Below are 24,951 nucleotides of genomic sequence, written 5' to 3' on the forward strand. Positions count from 1 at the left end.
AGAAATATAAAAGACAAAATGAGAGTAACGTTTTAGTGTCGTTTGTGTTTGTTCTCTTGATGCAAAAGAGCTAACGGTTTAATGTAATGAAATGTACTTTTAGGAGGAGCTACAGAGGCTGGACTTAATTTTTATCACACTTTTTATGACTGCTTTGTGATCAAAACGTTTCTGTCTGCGATGGAGAACAAACTGGCAGGTAGATTTAATAACTTGCTGGAATGAAACAAATAAAACTAAGACATAATGATTAATTTTTTGATTAATATGCAATTAATTTCCTCTTGCAGCAAGCCCTCCAAAGCAGTCACTCAAATCGTGCTACAATCGTGCTGCAACTTTAAAAGGAATTTTAAACAGCTTATTTTCCCTGGGAAAACGCCATTGTTCGTACTGAAACAATAGAAGCTGCAGGCAGCCGCAGTGAGGCGGCATGAATAGCGAAACTCCGGGTCAGTGCATTGGGTCTCAGTCCCCAAAGCCCCCCTTTCCCTGTACACCACATGACCCTGCGCGAGTTCGAGGCTCTGTGGGGTCACAGGGCATCACCTATTGTTCCGCACTTCAAAACAGATAAACATTTATTAATCTAGGCAGGCCATAGGGCCCTGTTTCTCAGAGTAAATCTGGTTACGTTGTACCTATGAGTGCTATAGACCATAGGACCTCTGATGATGTATATGAATAAGACGTATATGCTAGAAATCAACGGAGTAAGTGACATTTTTTCCAGGATGAAAGGACCTCAAATATTCGCTCTCAAGTAAGGCATATTTTTAGACGTTTACATGCAGTATTAATGTGCTGCAGACTATTTTGCATTAGCTTACATAAACAGCACGATTCAATGTATGTTAATCAAAGATTAAACGTTTATTAACCGTGAAAACGTGACTTAATGTGTTTTGCTGCTTGTTCTTTTTCGTAAAAGTCAGTGCTGTCGTGTAAGGTTACAAAAGAAAAAAAGGGAACTAGCATAAAAATGTTAATTATGCCTGAAAGAGTTCAGTGACAAATTTCTTCACAGGCCCAAAATCATTCTTACACCCATTACGACAGTTTCGTTATTGTTTATGCTAGAAGTCTTGTCATGCAAGAGTTCACTTGTGTTTTTTTGAATGTCGCGTCATATTTTAAAGTCATGTATTGTGTTTATGATATTGCACAGACCATGAAACATTTGTTGTTGTTGAAATTGACTGAAAAGCAGGGTTAATTTTTTTGTATATTTACCAGTTTAATTAAAAGTAAATCAATTTAATTGTCAACTTGACATAAGAACTAGTATTTTAACGAAATATTGTATGATCAAAGTAATAATTTAGTGAACTTGCTGCAGCTAAATAAAATATAACTTTGTACTTGAGGCTTTAAATTGGTTAATCACGCATGTCACAACATTTAAAACAGTTTTCTGAACACCATATTAAACACTTCAATTATGCAATTTAGATTGTGCTTTAAAAATATCTCTCTGACCAGGTGCATTTTTTTTCTAAGTTTTCCAAAACAATCCATGACGCATGTTGCGTTCAAATTACACAACATGAAACCACGAGACGAGACGCTGATGCTTTTTTTTTTAAATTGCCTATATTTGTGCAAATTTAGCATGCATTATTTTAAAACGTAAGAAGTAAGTTGCATAACAACCCTTTACCAAGACTGCGGAACTGCTGAGCTTCCGTCACAACTCAATCGCAGTGTGGTTATGGGAGTCTCAGCTTCCTCCAGCTACCGACCGAGCCATGGTCACATTCTGTGCGATTAAAAAATAAAACCCACTATATTTAAAGCGTATTTTTTCTTTACAATCACTAAACGTGTACGTTGACTGTGGCACACGGAATATTGTCTATAAATGCTCTTCAGATAAACTATCCTGCCAGGTAATTGATTTTGTGAGCTTAGTATTTATGAGCATGCAATGCATTCTTTTGACAAGATCTGACCTTTAGAATTGCATTCCTCAATTTCAAATAATGGATATTGTACAAATCTCTACTTTAAATTTAAATGAATAGAAAAAGACCCAACATCAATGACTTCATTATCTATATATTTAGTTTAACTGTTAGTCTATGCAGTACACCGTCTTAATCATCAAAAGCAAACTGAATAATTTTGATTCATTTTAAGAGGAATGCAGTTATATGCAGCATATATGTAGCCTATGTTTATGTATCAGATCTGTTCAACCCTGCTAATGTCCAATATGGATTTTAGTATCAGACCTCAGTGTTTGTGTACTGCATATCTATCTGTGCTGAGCAAACAGCAGCAGATCAGTGATATGGTTTATGAAGTCCCTGTTTAGATTTGTTCTCCTAACCAACCACATTCTGCTCTCAGCTTGGGAGGGAAGTCTTAGTTTTCCACATTGTCTCTGTAAAGGATATAGTCCTCATCCATGTGAAAGAACATAACTAAGGTTTTCCCTTCTCTCCAACTGTGACCTAATTTAGTTGATAATAAGCTTTTAAAACTCCAAATGAGTGCTGCTTTAGAGGATTTCTATAGGTACTGGACCTGTTTAGTTGATCTGGATAGGAGTAGAGTCATGTCAGGTTGTATGAACCAATCAGAATGCACTACAGCCCTCTAAAATGTGTATTAGGTGCTTTTGCCTTTCACTTATGCCATACTGTGCACTTAGCTCAATCTGTGTAGACACTAGGCTTTATACTCACATGCTAAGTGTATTTGTGTACCATTCATAAGGATTAACCATTGTCACATTTGTTTTTTCTTAACGGGTCAAGAAAGCACATGTCTGTGTTTGGGCTTCTCCTGTCCTACATCTCTTGAGGTCAAACATGCATGTTGAGGCATCTGATCTACCAGCCACTCTCACACTGAGCTGTCAAATGTCAGAAAGAAAAGAGAGAGAGTGAATGACATTATGGTCTGTTCTTAGGAGAACTCTGCTTTTATTTCCCTGCCAGCTTCAGTTTTTTTTACTGACAATTAAAGAAAGTGAGAAATTGTACAGAAGTGACCAGCTCTGACTTGTGTAAACTTGTGGTCACCTGTCCACACTTGGCGAAAGATTACTCATTGTTTATATTCAAGGACTCAAGTGGGTGGGAGACATTTTCGTTTTTGTTAGAACAGGGAGTTAGTTTTGTGTAAATGGAGATTGAGTCTGTTCCTGAATTTTCAATGTTTTTTTTTTTTTTAACAAATTTGCCAATAAAAAAATCTGAAGAGTCTCTTTAGAATTAACGCATGTTCAAAAAAAGGGTACTACTTTAGTATGTATTGAATACTGTGCATTATGAACTGTATTAATTTTAGTAAGTGACCCATTATGAAATATAGTGCATTATTAATGTTGGGATTTATGTCACATGGCCCAATATTTTTGCTTTTGAATGTCATCCTATAATCTTAGAATATTAGAAATAGACAGTTGGAAATAAACAGGAAATAAAAAGTTATTTTACATTTTATATATATATATATATATATATATATATATATATATATATATATATATATATATATATATATATATATATATATATATATATATATATATATATTTTTTTTTTTAAATGATCTTAATTCTTTGCAGTTCAGTAAATCAGATTAAAAAGGATGATTAAAGACTGGTTTATTCATCACTTAATCTATGCACACAGAAACCGTACAGGATAAAGATGTAGGAATACTGATGTTAATATACTATTCTGAAAACCGTCTGCTAAAACATTATCAACCTGTATGACATGGAATGGAAGTGTTAATATACTGTGTCTTTTTAAGGGAAAATACACCTAAAAATGAGAATCCTGTAATCATTTGTCTGTTTTTTATATAATGAAAGTCAATGCGATCTAATGTTGTTATGAATATATTTAAAAGATCTTTAAATATTATCTTTTGTGTTCTGCAGAGGGAAGTAAGCCCTATATGTTTGGAACGACATGAGGGTGAGTAAATGATGAAAAAAATCAATCTCATCTGCAATCTGCAATCTGCAATCTGCAATCTCATCTATCCTTCTTCAGCATTAAACTACATCACAGGTAAATATCCAGATATCCAGTGGCGACAGTAGGCTTATAATCAAAGATACAAGGCAGCATGGGAATATATCTTGACTAAATATCAGACATTTTATTACAATGCAACTCTGAGATGTCACCTGAAAAGTGACAGACCAATAAGCAACCCAAATAACAGTTATTATGTTCTCTCTCTCTCTCTCTCTCTCTCTCTCTCTCTGTGTGTGTGTGTGTTCTGCATTGTTTCAATAGGTTTGTATACAGCTTTGCAACAAACAATTTAATCTTTAGAAAATATAACTTATCCCCCACAGCCTTTGAAATGCTTTACAACTGGCTAATGCAGTTCCCCTGAAAATAGTCAATTTGTCAGCATAAACAAATAGACAGATAGAACCAAAGGGGCTGGAAATTTCAATTGCTGCTCAGGCTCCACATTGCACATCCACCCACATGCGCTACCGAATCTTCATGTGCTTTAGTAGGTCTGCCAAAGGATCTAAAAGCTTAAGCTAAATTGATGACAGATTTATGCTGTATGCGGTTTTAAAGGAATTTGCATACATTCTGTAAAAGCAGAGCAATTTGATTGAGAACCGTCTAGATTTCATTGAAATTCAATTGATGCATTGCTTTTTAATTCTTAAATGATAAAATATACATAAACAATGATAATTACTATGAATTGCATTATAAAATCTGAGCAGATGCTTCCTTAATGAGTTTTTGTACTTAATGTAGTAAATAAAATCATATTCATTGGTGTAAATGATGTAGTCAGGCTGAGTTGGTTTTTATATATAGAATTTTTGACTTCAATAGAACTGGTTGATTTTGTCACGGTTTTACGCTGCCTGAAGGAATACGGAGTCGAGGATAAACGGAAGAAGGCTTTTAATATAACCAACACAGGGGATATCCAACATGGAGCACAGAGGTAGACACACGTAAGTAGCAAGTGCAAATGGTAATGAAGACCCGACAAAACAGAACTGAAAGGACAAGGCTTAAGTACAAAGGATAATTGGGGAAACACAGGTGGATGGAATCATAAATTAGCAGGGACATGGAACACATGAGGAAGAGAATGGACACACCTGGGAACTAATCAAACACGGAAAGACAGAAACTGGGTCACGGGCAAAAACACATTAAATGAGTCCAGGTGTGTGACAGTACTCCCCCCTCCCGGTAGGTGCGTCCTCGCACCGTAGAAACAACAGGGGGAGGCATGGGTGGGAACTTGGGAGGAGGTTCCGGTGGAGGACGGACTTCCAGGAGGGGGCCAGCAGACAGGGAACACAGAAGGAGGAGCCAAGGAGGAGATGACGGAGGAAGGAGCCAGGGAGGAGACAGGAGCAGGAAGAGCCAGATGGTCCACCAGAGACCAGCCAGGACGGAGATCCAAGGTGGAGTCGACGGCGGGAGGAGCCATGGTGAAGGAAGGGTCGACGACACCAGGGAGCCGACAGGCGGAGACTGCACCGGTGGGTGAGGAGCCCAAGATGGAGCAGCACAGCCGCAGAGCCAGGGTGACGACGAGGTTCCGGAGGGCCTAGGTGGAGCAGAAGGCTCAGGCGACCAAGGCGGAGGCGGGGTCCTGGCAGACCGCTGTGGAGCCGGAGCGACCGAGGATGAAGGTGGAACCGGAGGGAAGGAGGAGCCTGACAGAGCCGGAGGGATGGAGTGACGAGGTGGAACCAGAGGAGAGGAGTCCCGAGGTGGCGGATGGTCGACGACTGACCAAGGTGAAGCCGGAGGGACGAGGGAGCCCGGTGGAGCAGGTGGGATGACAGGCCACGGTGGAGACGAGGGAGCTAAGAGCCAAGGCGGAGCCGCTGGGTCGAAGGACCGAGGAGGAGTCCAGGGCTCGGAGGCTGGAGGCGGAGACAGGGCCTTAACGCGCCAAGGCGGAGCTGGAGACTGGCAGTCCAGCGGCGAACCATCGCGCCCCGATGGCGCGGACTGAGGGTGAGCTGCGGGACTGACTGGCACCAGCAGGGATGGCGAGGAACTGGCTGGTCTAGGAGGAGGAGAGAGGAGAAGGATGGGAGGAAGGACAGGAGGATCAGGACTGGACGGAACCAGCGAAAGAGTAGAGGGACCAGCAGGTTTGGGAGGAGGCGGGAGAGGGAGGCTGGGAGGGAGTACAGGAGACACAGAAGATTCAGGGCTGGGCGGAACCAGCGGAGACACAGAAGATTCAGGGCTGGGCGGAACCAGCGGAGACACAGAAGATTCAGAGCTGGGCGGAACCAGCGGAGACACAGAAGATTCAGAGCTGGGCGGAACCAGCGGAGACACAGAAGATTCAGAGCTGGGCGGAACCAGCGGAGACACAGGAAACTCAGGGCTGGGCGGAACCAGCGGGGAAACAGAAAACTCAGGGCTGGGCGTAACCAGCGGAGAAACAGAAAACTCAGGGCTGGGCGTAACCAGCGGAGAAACAGAAAACTCAGGGCTGAGCGGAACCAGCGGAGAAACAGAAGATTCAGAGCTGGGCGGAGCTACAGAAAACTCAGGGCTGGGCGTAACCAGCGGAGAAACAGAAAACTCAGGGCTGGGCGGAACCAGCGGAGACACAGAAGATTCAGAGCTGGGCGGAACCAGCGGAGACACAGAAGATTCAGAGCTGGGCGGAACCAGCGGAGAAACAGAAAACTCAGGGCTGGGCGTAACCAGCGGAAATGGAGCAGAGGAAATGACTGGAGGAGGTAGGAGTGGGAGACTGAGAGGGTATACAGGGGAATCAGGGCTGGACGGAACCAGCGGGGAAACAGGAAAATTAGGGATTACCTCCATAGACCAGTCCATCCGATCCAGAGCTTGCTCCATATGACCTTCAGAGACTGTATACAGCTCACCCTCAGTCGCAGGAGTGTGGGCAGGGCTTTCCTCCACGCCCTCGATCTCCACGAGGACTCCCACGATGCACGGTGTTGCCGGCTCACACACCTGGTCAGTCGCGCTCTCGAGATCCTGTTCCCTGTCAGTGAATGGCTCGGGCTCTGCGGCTGCGGTGGGCTCTGGCTCCGTGTAGCGAGTTGGTGGCTGGCTGGTCTCTGGGTCGGGAGTGGGACTGGCGAGATCCTCTATGGGGCAGATGGTGAAAGATGAGCCATTTCTCGCCAGAGTCCACTCCACGAATGCGGCGAAATCCTCTCGAGGACCATCTTCGGACGACAACGCTCTGCATTTGGAGTTCAGGCTGGTGTTGTAGAAGGTGCAGAGCGCGCCGTCCGGGTAGCTGGTGGCATTAGCTAAAAGGAAAAACTGTCTGGTATGGTCCTCGAGAGAACGTCCTTCCTGCTTCAGCAGGAGGATGAGGAATTCGGGACGATAGAGGGGATCCATAGACACTAAGAAAAGAAAGGACTGTGAAAAAACAAAAACAAAACGGAGGGAAGAACACGCAGTTTTCTATTTTCTCTTTTGTGGTCGGGTCTTCTGTCACGGTTTTACGCTGCCTGAAGGAATACGGAGTCGAGGATAAACGGAAGAAGGCTTTTAATATAACCAACACAGGGGATATCCAACATGGAGCACAGAGGTAGACACACGTAAGTAGCAAGTGCAAATGGTAATGAAGACCCGACAAAACAGAACTGAAAGGACAAGGCTTAAGTACAAAGGATAATTGGGGAAACACAGGTGGATGGAATCATAAATTAGCAGGGACATGGAACACATGAGGAAGAGAATGGACACACCTGGGAACTAATCAAACACGGAAAGACAGAAACTGGGTCACGGGCAAAAACACATTAAATGAGTCCAGGTGTGTGACAGATTTAGGTCCAAAGCACATTTTTAGCACATTTTATTACCATTGTTTTTATTTCCTATAAGCATCATTTTTCATTAAGCATGGGTTGTCTTTATAGCCTACAATGGTGCATACCATAAACCAAATTAATATGGGGGGCATCAGACATTAAAGTGAATATTTGATTCTGCCTGCCATTATTTGCACCAAACTACCGTGATCATTTTGGTCATTTATGATGCTATTAATGCAGCGAATGATGGGTGAACATATGTTTCCATGAGATTACTATCCTAGTGACTTGCTGTCCTAGTTGCCTGCTATCGCCTGACTGCTGGAATGAGAATATGTGCCTTGAGTTAATGCTGATTGCAGCAGCTGCCAACACGTGAATCTCCATGGCAACAATAATGGTTGCCTAGCAACCATGTTCTTTTAGGGACACTGGAAGTGCCCAAAGGCTTACTAAAAATATATGAGTATAATTCCCCATTAATGCTTCAGCTACCTTTACTGCTGCTCCTACTGCATTTACCAACAGGGATGGTTGAAGATACACACACCAACTCGCTGAGGCTTGAAATGGAAGTGATTTGAAATTGGATTGTAATTCCATATACATGTTCTTTTTAATCAACATCCACTGTGACTAACACAAGACGTCGGGCATACAATAAGACATGCCTATATTTTTAGCAGCATTTGGATTCATTTCATGAGCCTTCAGTGGCTGGTGTAATTGAATGGAGCATCAGCCATCTTGCAGCACACACAGTGTGCATCTCGCAAGCTCTTGCTCAGACCCAGGTGGCATGCGCACATGCTGAGGAACAAAGCATTCCATCAGTGCAAGTGACATCACTGCAGTCAACTCAGCTGTTTCGGCCCATTTCCTAGAAATAGTGGAAGATAGTAAGATGCAGAAGCTCTTCCAGGTGCATATTTTGAAAGATACCAGTGTATATATATATATATATTTAGAAGGTTCAGTCTCAGAAGCTGTTTGATGGTTTGATGAGGCAGTTTGATGGATTGTGCATAGAAAGAACATAGAAATTATTATAACAGCCATATGTACAAAAATGTACTGTTATTTAAAATGTTTCAAAAGATTGAATAGAAAATTTAATTAAAGTCTCATATAAACGTGCAGAGTGTGTGTATTCTGTGTATATATATATATATATATATATATATATATATACTCACCTAAAGGATTATTAGGAACACCTGTTCAATTTCTCATTAATGCAATTATCTAATCAACCAATCACATGGCAGTTGCTTCAATGCATTTAGCGGTGTGGTCCTGGTCAAGACAATCTCCTGAACTCCAAACTGAATGTCAGAATGGGAAAGGAAGGTGATATTAGCAATTTTGAGCGTGGCATGGTTGTTGGTGCCAGATGGGTCGGTCTGAGTATTTCACAATCTGCTCAGTTACTGGGATTTTCACGCACAACCATTTCTAGGGTTTACAAAGAATGGTGTGAAAAGGGAAAAACATCCAGTATGCGGCAGTCCTGTGGGCGAAAATGCCTGTGGGCTTGTTGATGCTAGAGGTCAGAGGAGAACGGGCCGAATGATTCAAGCTGATAGAAGAGCAACTTTGACTGAAATAACCACTCATTACAACCGAGGTATGCAGCAAAGAATTTGTGAAGCCACAACACACACAACCTTAAAGCGGATGGGCTACAACAGAAGAAGACCCCACCGAGTACCACTCATCTCCACTACAAATAGGAAAAAGAGACTACAATTTGCACAAGCTCACCAAAATGGGACAGTTGAAGACTGGAAAAATGTTGCCTGGTCTGATGAGTCTGGATTTCTGTTGAGACATTCAGATGGTAGAGTCAGAATTTGGCGTAAACAGAATGAGAACATGGATCCATCATGCCTTGTTACCACTGTGCAGGCTGGTGGTGGTGGTGTAATGGTGTGGGGGATGTTTTCTTGGCACACTTTAGGCCCCTTAGTGCCAATTGGGCATCGTTTAAATGCCACAGCCTACCTGAGCATTGTTTCTGACCATGTCCATCCATTTATGACCACCATGTACCCATCCTCTGATGGCTACTTCCAGCAGGATAATGCACCATGTCACAAAGCTCGAATCATTTCAAATTGATTTCTTGAACATGACAATGAGTTCACTGTACTAAACTTGCCCCCACAGTCACCAGATCTCAACCCAATAGAGCATCTTTGGGATGTGGTGGAACGGGAGCTTCGTGCCCTGGATGTGCATCCCACAAATCTCCATCAGCTGCAAGATGCTAACCTATCAATATGGGCCAACATTTCTAAAGAATGCATTCAGCACCTTGTTGAATCAATGCCACGTAGAATTAAAGCAGTTCTGAAGGTGAAAGAGGGTCAAACACAGTATTAGTATGATGTTCCTAATAATCCTTTGAGTGTATATGTATATAAATATAATTGCATTTTGAAAATTACGTAAATATTGCATCAAAACATTAACTTCAAGATCTTCAAAATCTAATGCAAAAAAGAAAATATATATTTTGTGTGTGTAGGTTAATATATACAAGTACTACAGCATATTTACAGATAAATAGGTTATATAATAAAAGTAGAACTGATCCCGTTTTTACTGATGTTCATTTCTTTTTTTACATGACTGTCAAAATAGTAATTAGATTATTTTTTTAGTAAAGAATCAAATTTTTTTTCATGTAAAATCTCAACCACAGGATCCGTCAGGCCAGCCAGATTCAGAATATCTACTATTTTCCCAGCATGCCACTGAGGGGTTTGGTGAAGGGGCACACCTGCTTACAGGCTGATAACGCCACAGCAGTACAGTGGATAGGCCCACTTTCCTATCTTTCACTATTGATCCCCTCTCAGGAGATAATGGCTCTCAGACCTGAGTAACTGACTGATTATAGTCACTTGATCCACCCCCCCCCCCACTCACACACATCAAGTTCTGCCCAGTGTGTCTACGAGAACACAATAGTGTACCCTCTCTCTGGCACTGAAGGGGGAATTCATGCACGTGCAGCTTAAGCTGTCGCAGCAGTGAACCGGGCTGGGCTGCAGCCGCTGGCGCAGTGCCAGCTCTGTCGTGTGCCTGCTATATTCCTGTGCAGGCACTGCTTGGCCAAGCCCTGCCGGGTACTCTTTCATGCAGAAGAGGGCTGAGGTGGTACTGGCTGAGAGCCAGGGCGTGTGCAAGCGGGATGGATGCCATGGGTGCAACGCTACAGGCTGGCAGCAATGGGGAGCATGATGGTATTCAGGGTGGGTGAATGTGCTTTTTGTCTCTGCACACAGTGCCAGACAGCCTCTAATGAGACGCATCTTTGTGGCAGCCCTCTTGACATCAAGTGGGCTGGTGGGCTCATTAACCTGACGATGGCAAATAAAAAGCCCCACACAAGAGACGCCATGATAGCATACTTAAGGCTGTTCGAACGTTCTTTGCAAGCTTTGTAACCACAGAACAGATGGAACAGCACATGTGAGAGGAGCTTTGGGTGTTTTCTTAGTGTCACATTTCTGGCTCACAAAAAAATATTCTGACACAGCATATCATTTTGACATACTATTAGTAGTACTTTTTGAGCATAGTTTAAGAGTTTGTTTTGCTATTGTGTTCATTGTTGGCACATTCTCTGTTCTGAGAAGAACAAAGCAGAAATAGTTTTGCCAAAATTGACTTTTCCTCAGTTTTCTGTTTTGAAAAGACATGCTTTCATGAAAGCTTTTGGTTTCAGTTTTTTTCCAATATTTGTGCTATTCTTCTGTTATTCTATTACTATTCTATATATTGAGTATTTAACGGGATAGTTCACCCAAAAATATAAATTGTGTCATCATTTACTCACTCTCATGTATTTCCTCATGTATGACCTGCTCTGTTTTGTGGAATGCAGTATTTTGAATATATATATATATATATATATATATATATATATATATATATATTCAAAATACGTATATATGATTAGGGCTGTACAATTAATTGAAATTAAATTGCTAAAGCGATAAATCGTGTTTAGGCAGAAGCTGTGATTGTCAGGCGTATCTTTGAGAGAAGCATGGTTCAGTGATCAGCAGTAAAACTTCATCCGAAGGCCAGAGGGTGCTCTCACTCTGAAACTCCAAATATGCTCTGCAGAAGAAACCCAGGAAATCCCTATTAGGTTGTTAAGTGATGATGTAAGAAGCACTGTTTTCAGGTCCAAGCCTCAACTTGCTTCACTGCTTAGAATACTATGAAATATGTTGCATGCCTTATTCTGTGTAAGAAGCCACATCATCTCACAGAAGGATTTATTTCAAACACTCGACTGATGTTATAAAGTGAGTTTGGTGTAAAAACATGCTTTCAGATGGAGCAGCATTTACTACACAGAGCCGTAGTTCACTGACAAGCTATGCAAACAGCTTTCGTAATCAAAATACGATTTCTCCGATTTCATAATAGTGCAATTAAATCGTCTGCAATTATGAACGCAATTTTGCGTAGCTTGACAGTGAACAACTGACAAATTATGTCATATTAATTTTTGGGTGAACTGTCCCTTTAAGGATATAGATTCATACCGAAAAGTGTTATTTACAGAGTTGTGCTGTTTTAAAGCATGCAGCATAACCGATTGCTGTTTTTATAATCTTTGAAGCATTTGATCAGGTGGCACATATGTGTGTGCATTAATTAGAGAGTCACCATTTACCATTTTTTCATATTCATCCTTTTATTATTCTTAATGTGATTTACATTGTAAATTATTTCCCACTGTTTTGGCTGCACAGAAACATGCTGTCTTTTTCAGGCTGTGCTGTTTAATTCTGGGATGTGGAAGCTCATGCTAAGGATTAGCATTAGTCAGGGTCATCCTACAGAGAAAAAACTGAACATTGGTATAAATATCAAAGGGATGACTGTGTGCGACACTGACAAATTGCAGTTGAGGTCCCATTAATTAAACGGGATCAGTAATGTGTGTTTAAATGAATTTACTGTTGCATTATTGATTCACTCGCTGCACAAATGATGTTTCGAGGTGCATAGGGAGGTTGCAGGTCTGGCTCCCCATGAAGGATTTGCGAGGGTGAGGTCTGTGGACGTGTTCTAGGCCTAAGGATGTACTCGTCCCCATTTATCTCCAGAGGAAAGCCTGGGGGGATAGAGGGGGGTGGCGGAGCTTGCCGGCTTTGTTTGCATTCAAACTGCAGATAACAAGGAAGCACAAGCGGCGGCTCAGAGAAATCACTGGTGCTGCCCATTCTGCCAGACTGAATGGTGAATTAGAGAGGTGTGCTTGCGTACTTCACACATGGCTGAATGTATAGCACATGTGCTTTGTTCTTTTCTCTAATTTTTCCTCCTTTTTTGGAAAGAAAGTGCTGACAGCGTGCCTAAGCTTCCTCTATCTCTGTTTATTTTGCTTATGAACAATATGGGCACAAGATAATGTCTGTCTTTACTTTGTCGGAATATTTATTTTTGGAGGGGAGGGAACTGAAATGCTTTTCTTTTCTCTTTCTAACGTAATAAATGAATGCAAATTGTAAATTTAATCAGTCCATCAAAGCACATAGCTAACAAAGCCCCCTGCAGCTCTAACAGATCTGAATTATATTCGATTACATCTATACAGGCTCTGCAATGCATTAAACTCCAACCAGGCCTGTGACATTTTCTTTGCATTGTTCCCAAGGGCGAGATCAAGTCTGTCCATGCATCCCAGCATGCCCCTGGGCCCGGCTGAGCGAGGGAGAAAGTGCGTTAACACGCAGCAATTTGTCAGGACAGCAGTCTTCTCCGAAATTACAGTTCATTGACAGGTGCACGATGCACCAAAGGCAAGTGCTCTGACTTGATAAAAGTGAATGATGCCCTCTACTAGATGTTTGCTCTTTCTAATTTGCTTTAATGGACTTTTGTATGCTTTGAGATTTGATTTAAGTTGAAGCGGTCTATTTTAGGAGTATGTTAGCCAGTTTGCTTTCGCTCTAATTGTTTCAGAGTAATTCAAAAGCAGTGTGGAAAATGTTGCTGCATTTCAGCTGCATGTATATAATCAGAGACACAGTATATAAATCAACCATTTGCCACCTAGTTTATCACTGACTTCAAATAGCAGAGTATTCGTAATCTTCTTTTCTCTAACTTATATCTGATTCTAATTCACACAGAATAAAATTGTACCCACATTATTTGTGTTGGTATACAGGTGTACAGAGAAATATTGGCATTTCTTTGTCTGCAGCAATTCGTCATTGCTGTTTGCACAACAATAAAAGTGATTCACGGTGGTTGATGATCTTCTTTGTACAACATGTATTGACATTTTGTTTGTAACATGATAGGTGTCCTAAGCTAACCACAGAAATAAATGTCATGATATATTTTCGACAGTGGGCTGTACAATAATTTATTTTTATATATTAAACAAAGCAAAAAAATAAACAATTAAAAACATTTGTTGAAAAAAGGTATTGCTCTTATACTAAACATAGTGCACTTGTAAGTTCTTTCTAGTGTGTTTGGAAAATGTGGTGTATACAATGAATATACATTTAAACTAATAACCCTTGATATTCTGAAATTATATATATATATATATATATATATATATATATATATATATATATATATATATATATATATATATATAAAGTTTAATGCTATTTAAATGATATCTTTAGTATTTACAATATTAGTAAAAGTATAATAAAAAGCAATACATTTTTCCTATGTGCATGACATAACATTTACATACACACATTATTGTTAATATATACATGTTTATTATTATCTTATTTCTTTTTTTAATTCTTTTTGTAATTTTACAAGTTTTGAATAAAATTGTGAGTCTTGATTGAGGTGAACAAGGATGGATGTTAATTTTGCATTGCTTTACTCCTAAATGAGCAATGCAGCTTTGGGTCTGTGGTGAGGCTGGCTAGATTCCCACAGCACAGAGAGCAGCTACCTGAGTTTCAGGGCTCTGAATATAACCATTTCTCTTCCATGCCGAGCGAGCATAAGGACAGTAGGGCCCTTTGGACCTGCCAGCCATCTGCAGGTACAGGTGCACACTCATCCACCTCTAAATTTCTCTCTTTCCAGCAATGCTCCAGCTAAATTCCTCTGCACTTGTTGAATGTCCCCTTTCCATCTGTCCATCATGGCGCCTGTCCCTAGTCTTGGCATGCATGTGGTGCATCTGCTGCCAAGGGAAGGACAGAGAGAGAAAAAAAGAAATGGTGAGAAGGAGAGCAATAGGAGGCAGTATAAGGCAGATAGCGTATGACATTGTGACAGTAGACAGAGGTCAAAATCAGTAGTCACAGAACCAAGCAATATCATCAGTAGTGGCTCTGTGAGCCTGAAGCTCATGGGCCGACCTCTCTGCCACTCTGCCCAAATCTCAAAAACTGTTTTTGCTTTTGCCATATTTTAATTAGATTCAATTACAGTTTCAAAATGTTACAAATCAGCAGATAATGTTTGTTTTTCTTTTTTCTATTCTGAATAATTTATTTTTATGAAAACTCACTAAGCCATCGTGGGATGACCTAGATAACTGAAGCTGAAACACTGCTCACCCACATAATAATGCCAGATAATTTATGCAGGATTTTACTTTTTATGGAACTTTTATAGAAGTCTTATGAGTCTTATGTTCATCAAGTTTGCATTTATTTTATCAAAAATACAGACAAAAAAAACTGTAATCTTGCAAAATGTTATGACAGTATAAAATAATGGTTTCTATTTTATATCCTTTCAAATATAACTTATTTCTGAGATGCAAAGCTGAATTTCCATCAGCCATTACTCCAGTCTAAAGTGTCACATGATCCTTAAAAAAATCATTCTAATATGCTGATTTATTATTAGAATTATCAATTAATGCTGGCAACAGATGTTTTGGAAACTGCAATACTTTTTTCAGGATTCTTTGATTAATAAAAAATTTTAAAGAACAGAATTTATGGAAAATATAAATATTTTCTAACAATATAAATCTTTGCCATCATTTATTAATTTAACACATTCTTGCTGAATCATTTTTTTTTTTAATTTTTTTTTAACTTCTTTAAAAAAAAGCAGTAATAAAAATGTACTGACTCCAAACTTTTGAATTGTAGTGTACATTGTTAGAAACTATTTCTATTTTTAATAGATGCTTTTCTTTTTAACGTTTTATTCATCAAAGAATCCTGAAAAAAAGTATCACAGGCTCCAAAAAAATATTAAGCAGCACAACAGTTTCCAGCACTGATAATAAATTATTTCTGAAGGATCATGTGACAAAATTTCAGCTTTGCATCACAGGAATAAATTAGATTTTAATGTATATTAAAATTGAAAAACTTTATTTTACATCATGATAATATTTAACAATATTAAAATTTTTCCCTGTATTTTTTATCAAATAAATGTAGTCTTGATGAGCGTAAGAAACTCCTGTAAAAACATACAAAATCATTCTGATCCCAAACTTTTGACTGGTAGTGTGTGTGATTACTGAAATAAATGAACTTTTCCACGACATTCTAATTTATTGAGATGCACCTGTATATGTGTGTGTGTGTGTCTGTATTTCCCCTTTTTTTTTAGTCCCTCTCTCACACATACCCATGCACTTAAACACACAGTCATTATTTTGTGCCGATATCATGACCCCTGCACTCATGCAGCGTGTGAGCTGGAGAGACGGAGCGGAGGAGCGGTGGAACATGATGGCGTCTTTATTTCTTTGCCTTTCTCTGTCCTTGTCACTCCCTCTATTTCCTCTTATTCCACTTATTCCATTCCAATTTTCTATCTTTCATGCTTTCTTTGTCATTCATCTCCTGTTCGTTCAAAGGAGAATATAGACTGACACACAAGGGATAATGAAAGTCAAATGATATCTCTGTTTGGCAAAATGCGTTTAGCCTAAACTGCACCGAGGGTTCAATTAACCTCTCCTTGACTTTGTGTTTATATGCTCACCTAGAGTAGAAGATGATTTGAAATAGAAGTGATCTTAAGTAATTAACTAATAAAATTAAGGTAAACAATGGTATGTACAAATACGGTTACATAGCCTTGTAATGGTATGTAGAAATACACAGTGCTTGTGTATGTGCACCTGCATCCTTTCATGAACGTGTGTGTTTGTGTACTCACTGGCCATTAATTTTCTGAGAATGTGGAAGAGGCATTTAACCCAGCTGGAGGTGCCAAGTAGAGAGCGATTGTTCAGTGTCCTTCCTATAACCTAAAAAAACCCTAAATGGATAGTTCTCCCCAAAACGAAAAAACAAAACAAAAAAACTATTCTTGTAATTCTAAAACACTATAACCCTTTTGTAGAGCACAAAAATATTAAAATATACCAAAAGTTAAACCAAAAGTTATTATATAGTGTAGTTTTCATTAAAACATTATGCCATATATTATTAACAAAATTCTATTAACAAATTCTGTTAATGTATTTTATAAGTTACTAAACCCAGAAAAAACAGAAATGCATTTGATTTCGTTTTAAAATTTTTATTTATTTGTTTTTGGTCTGTTTTTTCCTTTTTAAATTCATTCATTTATTTACTGACTTAAACGAGGCAAGAGATTTTTGGTTTGTTTATTATAACTTTTTCTGTTTGGTTGAGCTCTGCCAAAATAGTAATAATAAATAAATGCTTTTAAATTTCTTTTTAAATTACGTTGTTTTGTTAAGGTGCTCATATAAGTCTTAAGCAGCTAATTTTGTATTAACTGTATCTTATTACTGTTTGGGCATTTTTTTAGTTACCAAAAACAATTAGTTTTAATTTGCAAACCATTCATCAAGCTCTTGTTTCTTTTTGTGTTTTCATTTCATCCAGGTCCAAGTCCAGGTTAAGCATGACCACGTGCAAGAGAAAAGACTTCTTGCTTCATCTCAGCTGATTAGTGGAGCCAGTTGATTGGTGTAAATGAGGAAGCTTTCATCCTCCTTGAGTATAATCTGCTTGCATCTTTATTGGCTAAAAGCAGGCGTGATGCTGGTCTGACCCAAGCTGGCCCAGGTACTGTCCTCAGATAGGGTAGTGACACTAATGTCTTCTGACACACACATCCCCCCATGCCCTTCCTGTTAAAGGTACACACACAGATACACCGCAGAAAAAAATATCAAAATCTTATGCATGCACTTTTCAATTACACTACTTTGGTCAATTACTATATATATATATTTTTATATACAGCATATTAAAATGCACAATCATGGTGGAGGCGAACAGGAACGCTCAACGCTCAACACTTTGTAACTGTCGGCTTTGGTGTAATGGCTGCCTGTTTTCTTCTCATCCTCTTCTGCCTTGCCTAGCTGCACAGATCCTTGGAGCATCTTTCCTATGTGTCTGTTCCTCTCTGTGCTGCAACACAGCCTGTTATTTCAAGGAAAGTGCAACCTTTGCCTTAGGCTTTAATTATGTTCAATTTGCCAAGCCGAGCCTGAAAAATTCAGAGGGTAAAAAAGCTCTATGACCTATTTATTAATGCTGCGCTGGGTCTAAAGCTACACTGAGATCAGCACTGCATCGCTCAACAATAACACCCATCTCTGGAGAACAGACTTCAATCATGCTGTACTCCTCTCTTACAGCAGGGAGTTCATTACTTTATAATAGATCTCTGACTAGTTAATCATTATTAAAATAAGTGTAAAAGTTAGAAGTTAAGTGTGATTCATCTTTGGCTTATATAACTTTTTATATATTGTTCCACAATACATAATTCTAATAAATAATAAAGAGTATATTCCTAAATATATATTATTTAATATAATATATTTCATATAATATATTATTTATATGTTATTAAAACATTTCAAACAAGGTTTTCATTTCTCTAAGGAGGCAATTGATTTTTGGTCAGTTTTTTTTAAATAAATAAATAATAATAAAGGAGATTATATATGTGTGTGTGTCTTATATTCTATGTATATAAAAAATAGAATTATATTATTGGATTTTTATGTAATATTAATAATTATATATATATATATATATATGTTTATGTATGTTATGCTTATATATGTTAATTTTTAACAATATCAAACAAGTTTTTCTTTTCTTAAATGGGATAAGTGATTTTTCTCTGTTTGGTTAAGCTCTGCTCAGAAGCAGTGGAAGAGAGAATTCTTTGTGTCGATACAGAAGGAAAAGCATGAATGATTTATGGGTCAATCTGAAGGTTTCCCCAGCAGTGAAGTCACGGCTCAGCCCTACAGCAGGCAGAGACCCCCTTCCACCCCCTGAAACGCTGCCTTCTGCAGTCATGCAAATGAGAACAATCTCCAGCCAAGGCATTTGACAATTAGTTTTATTTTTAGAGCGTGTCAGATTTAACGATTAAGGCATGCAGTTGTTATAGTGAGAGAAATTGAAAGCCAGAGAGAGAGTGTGTGCCATTTGTTTAGGTTGCACCCGATTTTAATAATAAAAAAAAAAAAATAGAAATCCATGTCTAGATTTATTTAATATAGCAAAAAAAAAAAAAACTATTGGCCTGTGCTCTGTGCCAGTCACTCAAAAATTAAATGTGCAGTGCAATCTATACATGAGTGTGGCATTTATGTGTGTGTGAAAGTCCTCTGTCATTTCACCTTCCTCTCTTCTTCATAGCACACATTTTTCCATCTTCACAAAATTACTGTGCTATTATATTCAATTCTTAGAGCATATACTGTATGTCAATTATCATGAATATTGGCACAACTTTATTTGGAGAACAACAATTTAAATATCTAAATACAGAAAAGATGCTTTTGTTTTTACACTCAGTGTCCATCCACAGCACATTTGTTCCTATACAGAATTTATCACATAAAATTACAGATGACAGGTTGGGATGTTAAAGAGGACATTTTGCATAGTTATATTAGATAAAAAGCATGATATCTTCTTTGACACACTGTACCCTGAAGCTCAGCACAGAAATAGAATACAGGATGCAGTTTCACCCGCTCACCTTCCACTGTTTCTCGCTCCCTTACTAAAAACACAGATGATTTCAAGAGCTTACAGTATTTGATGCCATAATGACTGATTTATTTGTGATTGTTTCTAACAGCAATTGTCTTTGGTATCTATTAGTTTATAAATTAGTGTCTGACTCTCAGAATGACCCTGAAAATACATAAATGGGGAAAAATGGACCGTTCCATCTCTCTAAGCTTAATCACTCTTAATTATCATAGTTATTTTCAGCTAAGTTATTTTCACTGTCTTTATTCTTAGAAGAAGAAACTCTTTAAAAATCAAATGCTTAATTTTGTTAGACATTGATTGTTAATAGAAACCGGTGAACACTGAAATGTCATCTCACTTTCTCTGTGCAGTGCTGTTCAAAAGTTTGGAGTTTTTTCCAGCAAGGATGAATTAAATTGATCAAAAGTGACAGAAAAGATAGTATTATTGTTAGGCTACAAAAGATTTCTATTTCAAATCATTTTGAATTCTCTTTTCATCAAAAAATCCTTAAGTATATTACAGTTTTCACAAAAATATTAAGCAACACAACTGTTTTCAATGTTGATAATAATAATAAATGTTTCATTATATCAGAATAATTTCTGAAGGATCATGTGACACTGAAGACTGGTGCAATGCATGCTGTGAACTTTACTGGAGATTTCCTTTTCTGCAGATATCTGAATCACACAAAGACCATTAAACTGCAAACTAAACCTCCTTAGATTCGGAGTTATAATAATAAGATCATCTTTCATAGATGCAAGTAAACAAATGCTAATACCCCCCAATTATTTGTGACAATAAAGACTTCTTGCATATTCATATTTAATCCAAGACTGCTGCAAGTACTAACAATTTGCATATGCATACAGTTATATAAATTCTAATGGGTCATTGAAAATGAAGCTCTTTCAGAAGTTTGTATAATGTAATAAATGCATCACTCATCTATTCTAAGACTAGTCACCCTGTTTACCACAAGAAGATGTCTGACCTCCAAAGCCGAGGTAGTGGTGGAGGTAACGACAAGGTACAAAATATTGATGTTATTCAGTGTCCATCCATATTAATATGTAATGACACCCTCCAATGGCTTCATTTATAGTTATTTGTTTACTTTCATTTGGAGGATAAAGAAACGGAGCAATGCTATATTTAAGGATCATTACGTTGGTGGAGAGTTGCTCCATCAGACAAGAGCTTTTACCTACAATTCCAGTTAATCGGTCTGTATTGATCTCCCTGATGACGACGTATTTGATTGTGTTCTGACAGAAAATGTCAGCGCTATAATCGTTGTTGGTGATGGCAAAGAGCTTTGAAAGTAGACCACAACACATTTAAGGCCTATTGTGTCACAATATAAAGACCAAGCGCATCACTAATGCAATTTGACTAGCCCGTGCAATTGTGTGGAAGAAGGTGGCACATTTTTATGAGAGGGGAGAAGCTTTTAAACTGTCACCTCAACTGTCTACCCTCCAGAAAAGGAAACCTTTTAACGGGTAATGTCCTCTGGTTGGCCTAAGTTCTCTAATGGTGGAAAAACAGTGCCCTTAGCCATAATAGGGTGATGGGATGATTCTTAAGGAAATACACTAGAAGTTTGGTGGTACAAATGTGGTCAGTTTTTGTGGAACATATTCTCAGCCCATTTTTAGAGTCTTATAGGGATAGTACACCTGGGGGAAAAAAATGTCATTTAATCCTTCATGTCATTCCAAACATGCATTTCCTTTCTTCTTCATTTGTTATGACTGTTTTCCATGCTCTTTTTCTGAGCTATTACTATGAACAGGGAGCTGTTCAAAACTTTCAAGCTTAAAAAATAATTCAAAACCACAGTAAAAGCTTCATGGAAGTGGTCTTTATGGCGTTCACAATATATTTCAAGACTTAAATAGCTTTGTTTGATTGTTTAGTTTGAAAAATAAATTGAAATAAGGCATATATATTGCTTTTATGACATGTATGAATCTTTTATTGGATTTTTTTTTTTTTTTTTTTTTTGTCAACGAATCATTCTTTAGAGTCCATTTCATTTTCGGTGAATCAATTGATCCAGTACATATATACAATCACAAATTAAGACAGATTCAGTAACAGTTCTTGAGTTCATACATATCACTGAATCTGGAAGCAGATTATCAGTAAATAATGATTTAAATAGACTGATTGTATGATACATGAATTTTGAGTCATAAGTCAAGAGGAAGGCCTTTGCATTGTTTTTCAGACTTCGGCCTCCATTTATTGTAATTGCATGGAAAAGACTGTTCAAGACATTCATCAGAACTTCTCTTTTTGTGTTCCACAGAAGAAAGAAACAGTGAAAAAGTGAGTAAATGATGAAAGAGTTTTCATTTTGGGTGAATGATTCCTTTAAGCCTGAGGGAGATAAGATGTCAGCCATGATTCAGAGTGGCTTCTTTTATCAATTTGTTTATTTCCACTTCTTGTTTCTTGATCTTACTGGAGAAACACTGAAAAACTATGTGAAGTTATTCCTTTTGAAATATATAAATTTCCATACTTAGCAACCCACACAACTGTATAAAGCTTATGTATAAATAGTATATAATGTGCTGCAATGAAACTGTGTAATTGTGAAAATAAATAAAAGTAAATACATTTGCAAAATGCTCAGAGTTAAAGTTTTTTTTATTTTTTTATTAAAATATTATTAGCCATGACAAAGTTGATGTGCCTGCGTCTCAAGCTTCATGCATGAATAATGTATAGGAAGCCTTGGGCTATAGATTGAGTATGAAAATTCATTAATTTGTTCGCCCTTTGGGAGGCAATGCATATTCAAACAAAGTCATGCTAAAGCCCCTGTTTGCCAACTTGTCTGTCCACAGTTTGTGTGAGTAAATGATGGAATAAATGCAGATAGTTCTCTTCAGAGGGGCTCGAATGACTGTGTCTGTCCCTCTTAACAACTTTACAAGGACATCACTAGTGGGTAAATGGTTTAAAATCAGATTACTTATTTCACAGAAGGAACCCAGCTAGCTCTTTAAGTGTTAAGTCACTGCAGCGCTGGAAATCCTATTACCTGGCCGGACAGAATCAGCTCTGATTGCACTGATAGGATGCAGCAGACCTGTGCTGCCCAGGTCAAGATTAATAAGCCTCAGAATAGTCAACTGGATTCAAAGATGGACTGTCAAACAAAGAAAGTGCAAATTCAGTCTAACTGCACGGTGTATTCAGGACAAAAGCAATGTCCTTTCCAGTAGCAAACCATTCCATAACACTTCTCAAGATAGTGAGCATGTTACACCAGCAGGCCACACTGACACCCAAAATCTATGGAGACATCAGGACCTGAATCAATGGTTCAAGTTTTGGCTGATTAATATAACGCTGTTAGCCCCTGTTGGTAGATGTTGTAACTACACCATCAGGACCCCCAAAACACCTTTTTTCACTGATGCCATTGAAAAAAATAGCCATGTATTCTGCCCGAATTAAATATTTAGCTATTATGTAGTTTGCAAAGAATGTATTGAATTGAAGTAGATGCTTCACTTGTTTATTTATTTTATTTATGACGCTAGCTAATTTCCCTTTTATTATTCTTATTATTATTATGACTTAACTAGCTAATATCCCTTATTATTACAATTATAAATTGTCGTTATTGTTTATTAATCATAATAATATTAATAATAATTTACCAGCCATTCTTCCTAATTGTTACAAATAAAAAATGTATATTTATTTGAATGTTTTTGTTTAATAATAATAAAAATAATAATTATTTAATTAGCTAATACCCCTAACTATTACAATTCTAAATGTATTATTATTTATTATTAGAAGTAGTAATGATATTATGTGTGTGAGTGTTTGTGTGTGTGTGTGTGTGTGTGTGTATATATATATATATATATATATATATATATATATATATATATATATATATATATATATACATATAGTAGTACAGTATTTATATTTATTTGAGGGCTTTTGTATGAAATTGGTATATGTATTTTATTGCTTGACAACACAATTTAACAGTAAATACAAAAACAGGGACTTTTGTCATACTGAAGAAAGCGACATATAAAATGTGAATTTTTATAAGGTCAAATTTTGAACTCAATGATGTCACTCTACTCTACTGAAAAGTCACAAATGATGTACCTCCTCCACTTTACATCCTGCTTTGCAAGCATTTCAATCACACTGGTTCCACTGGTACCTCTCCCCCAGTGCAGAAATTCTATTGAGGACAGATTGCTTTTGTTTAGATGTTGATTTGTGCAGAGTTCATCAGCACCCGCGAGCTGTGCCTTCCCTCAGTGTGGCTGGGGTACTGAATGGACCAAGATGAATGACTCATTAGCTGTAGATTGATCACAGGCTGTAGGCCCACACAGACATTTCACTCATTAATATTCCAGTTTAATTATTCTGCCCGCTCGGCACGCATGTTGACTTTGTAGCCCTAATTGACACATCACTATGTGATATATGAATTATAATAATGAACGTCATTTTGGTTTTAATAGTTTGTGTGTTGTGCACAAATGTGTGTGTGTGTGCAACGTTCATGCACCGAGGATTCATACATACTAAATACTCATTTATCAATACAGTTAATCAGTCTGTTACTATCTCAAACACTTTGACCCAAAAGGTCATCAGCAGTTCTGTATAAAGTGCCCTTGAAAATGTATAGATATAACTTAAAAGTTTAAACTATGAATGAGCTAATTCTGTATGTGGGCAAACACTCAATGCAGCAGGATGACCCAGATAGCCTGTGGGTTTTGGTGGGTTGTGTTTGAGATAAAACCAGTGTGTCTTTTGTCATTGTTAACATTTCTTGTTCAGAACGGTGTCTGTGGAGTCATTTGTCATCGCAGGGTTGGTAAAATAGTCTTGTTTCCGCTTCTCTACTTCTGTTATCTATGGAAGCCTGTTTCCACCATGGAATAAAAATTGAAAAAAGGTAATTGTGATTTTCTATCTCAAAATTTGGTCTTTTCTTATGAGAATTGTATATATTTCGCAATTTAATTTTTATTTTCTGCCACAAAATTAAAATAAATGTTAAAATTTATTTTAAAAATCTTGCAGTTCTTTTTTTCTGCAACAAAATAAAAATAAAACAAAAAGGTGACTGCAACTTTCAATTACACTATTTATTACATTATTTAT

At 37.9% G+C, this 24,951-nt stretch overlaps 1 long non-coding RNA gene across 1 annotated transcript; it reads left to right on the forward strand.

Annotated features, from left to right (window-relative positions):
• The first annotated feature begins 588 nt into the window (after positions 1–588).
• Positions 589–18,623, forward strand: LOC113066209 (uncharacterized). The gene is made up of 3 exons (XR_003279140.1): positions 589–763; positions 3,899–4,031; positions 17,641–18,623. It is a non-coding gene; the product is annotated as an uncharacterized LOC113066209 (long non-coding RNA).
• Positions 18,624–24,951: the final 6,328 nt, after the last annotated feature.

Source organism: Carassius auratus, chromosome 49 (assembly GCF_003368295.1).
Source record: "Carassius auratus strain Wakin chromosome 49, ASM336829v1, whole genome shotgun sequence".
NCBI classification, from domain to species: domain Eukaryota; kingdom Metazoa; phylum Chordata; class Actinopteri; order Cypriniformes; family Cyprinidae; genus Carassius; species Carassius auratus.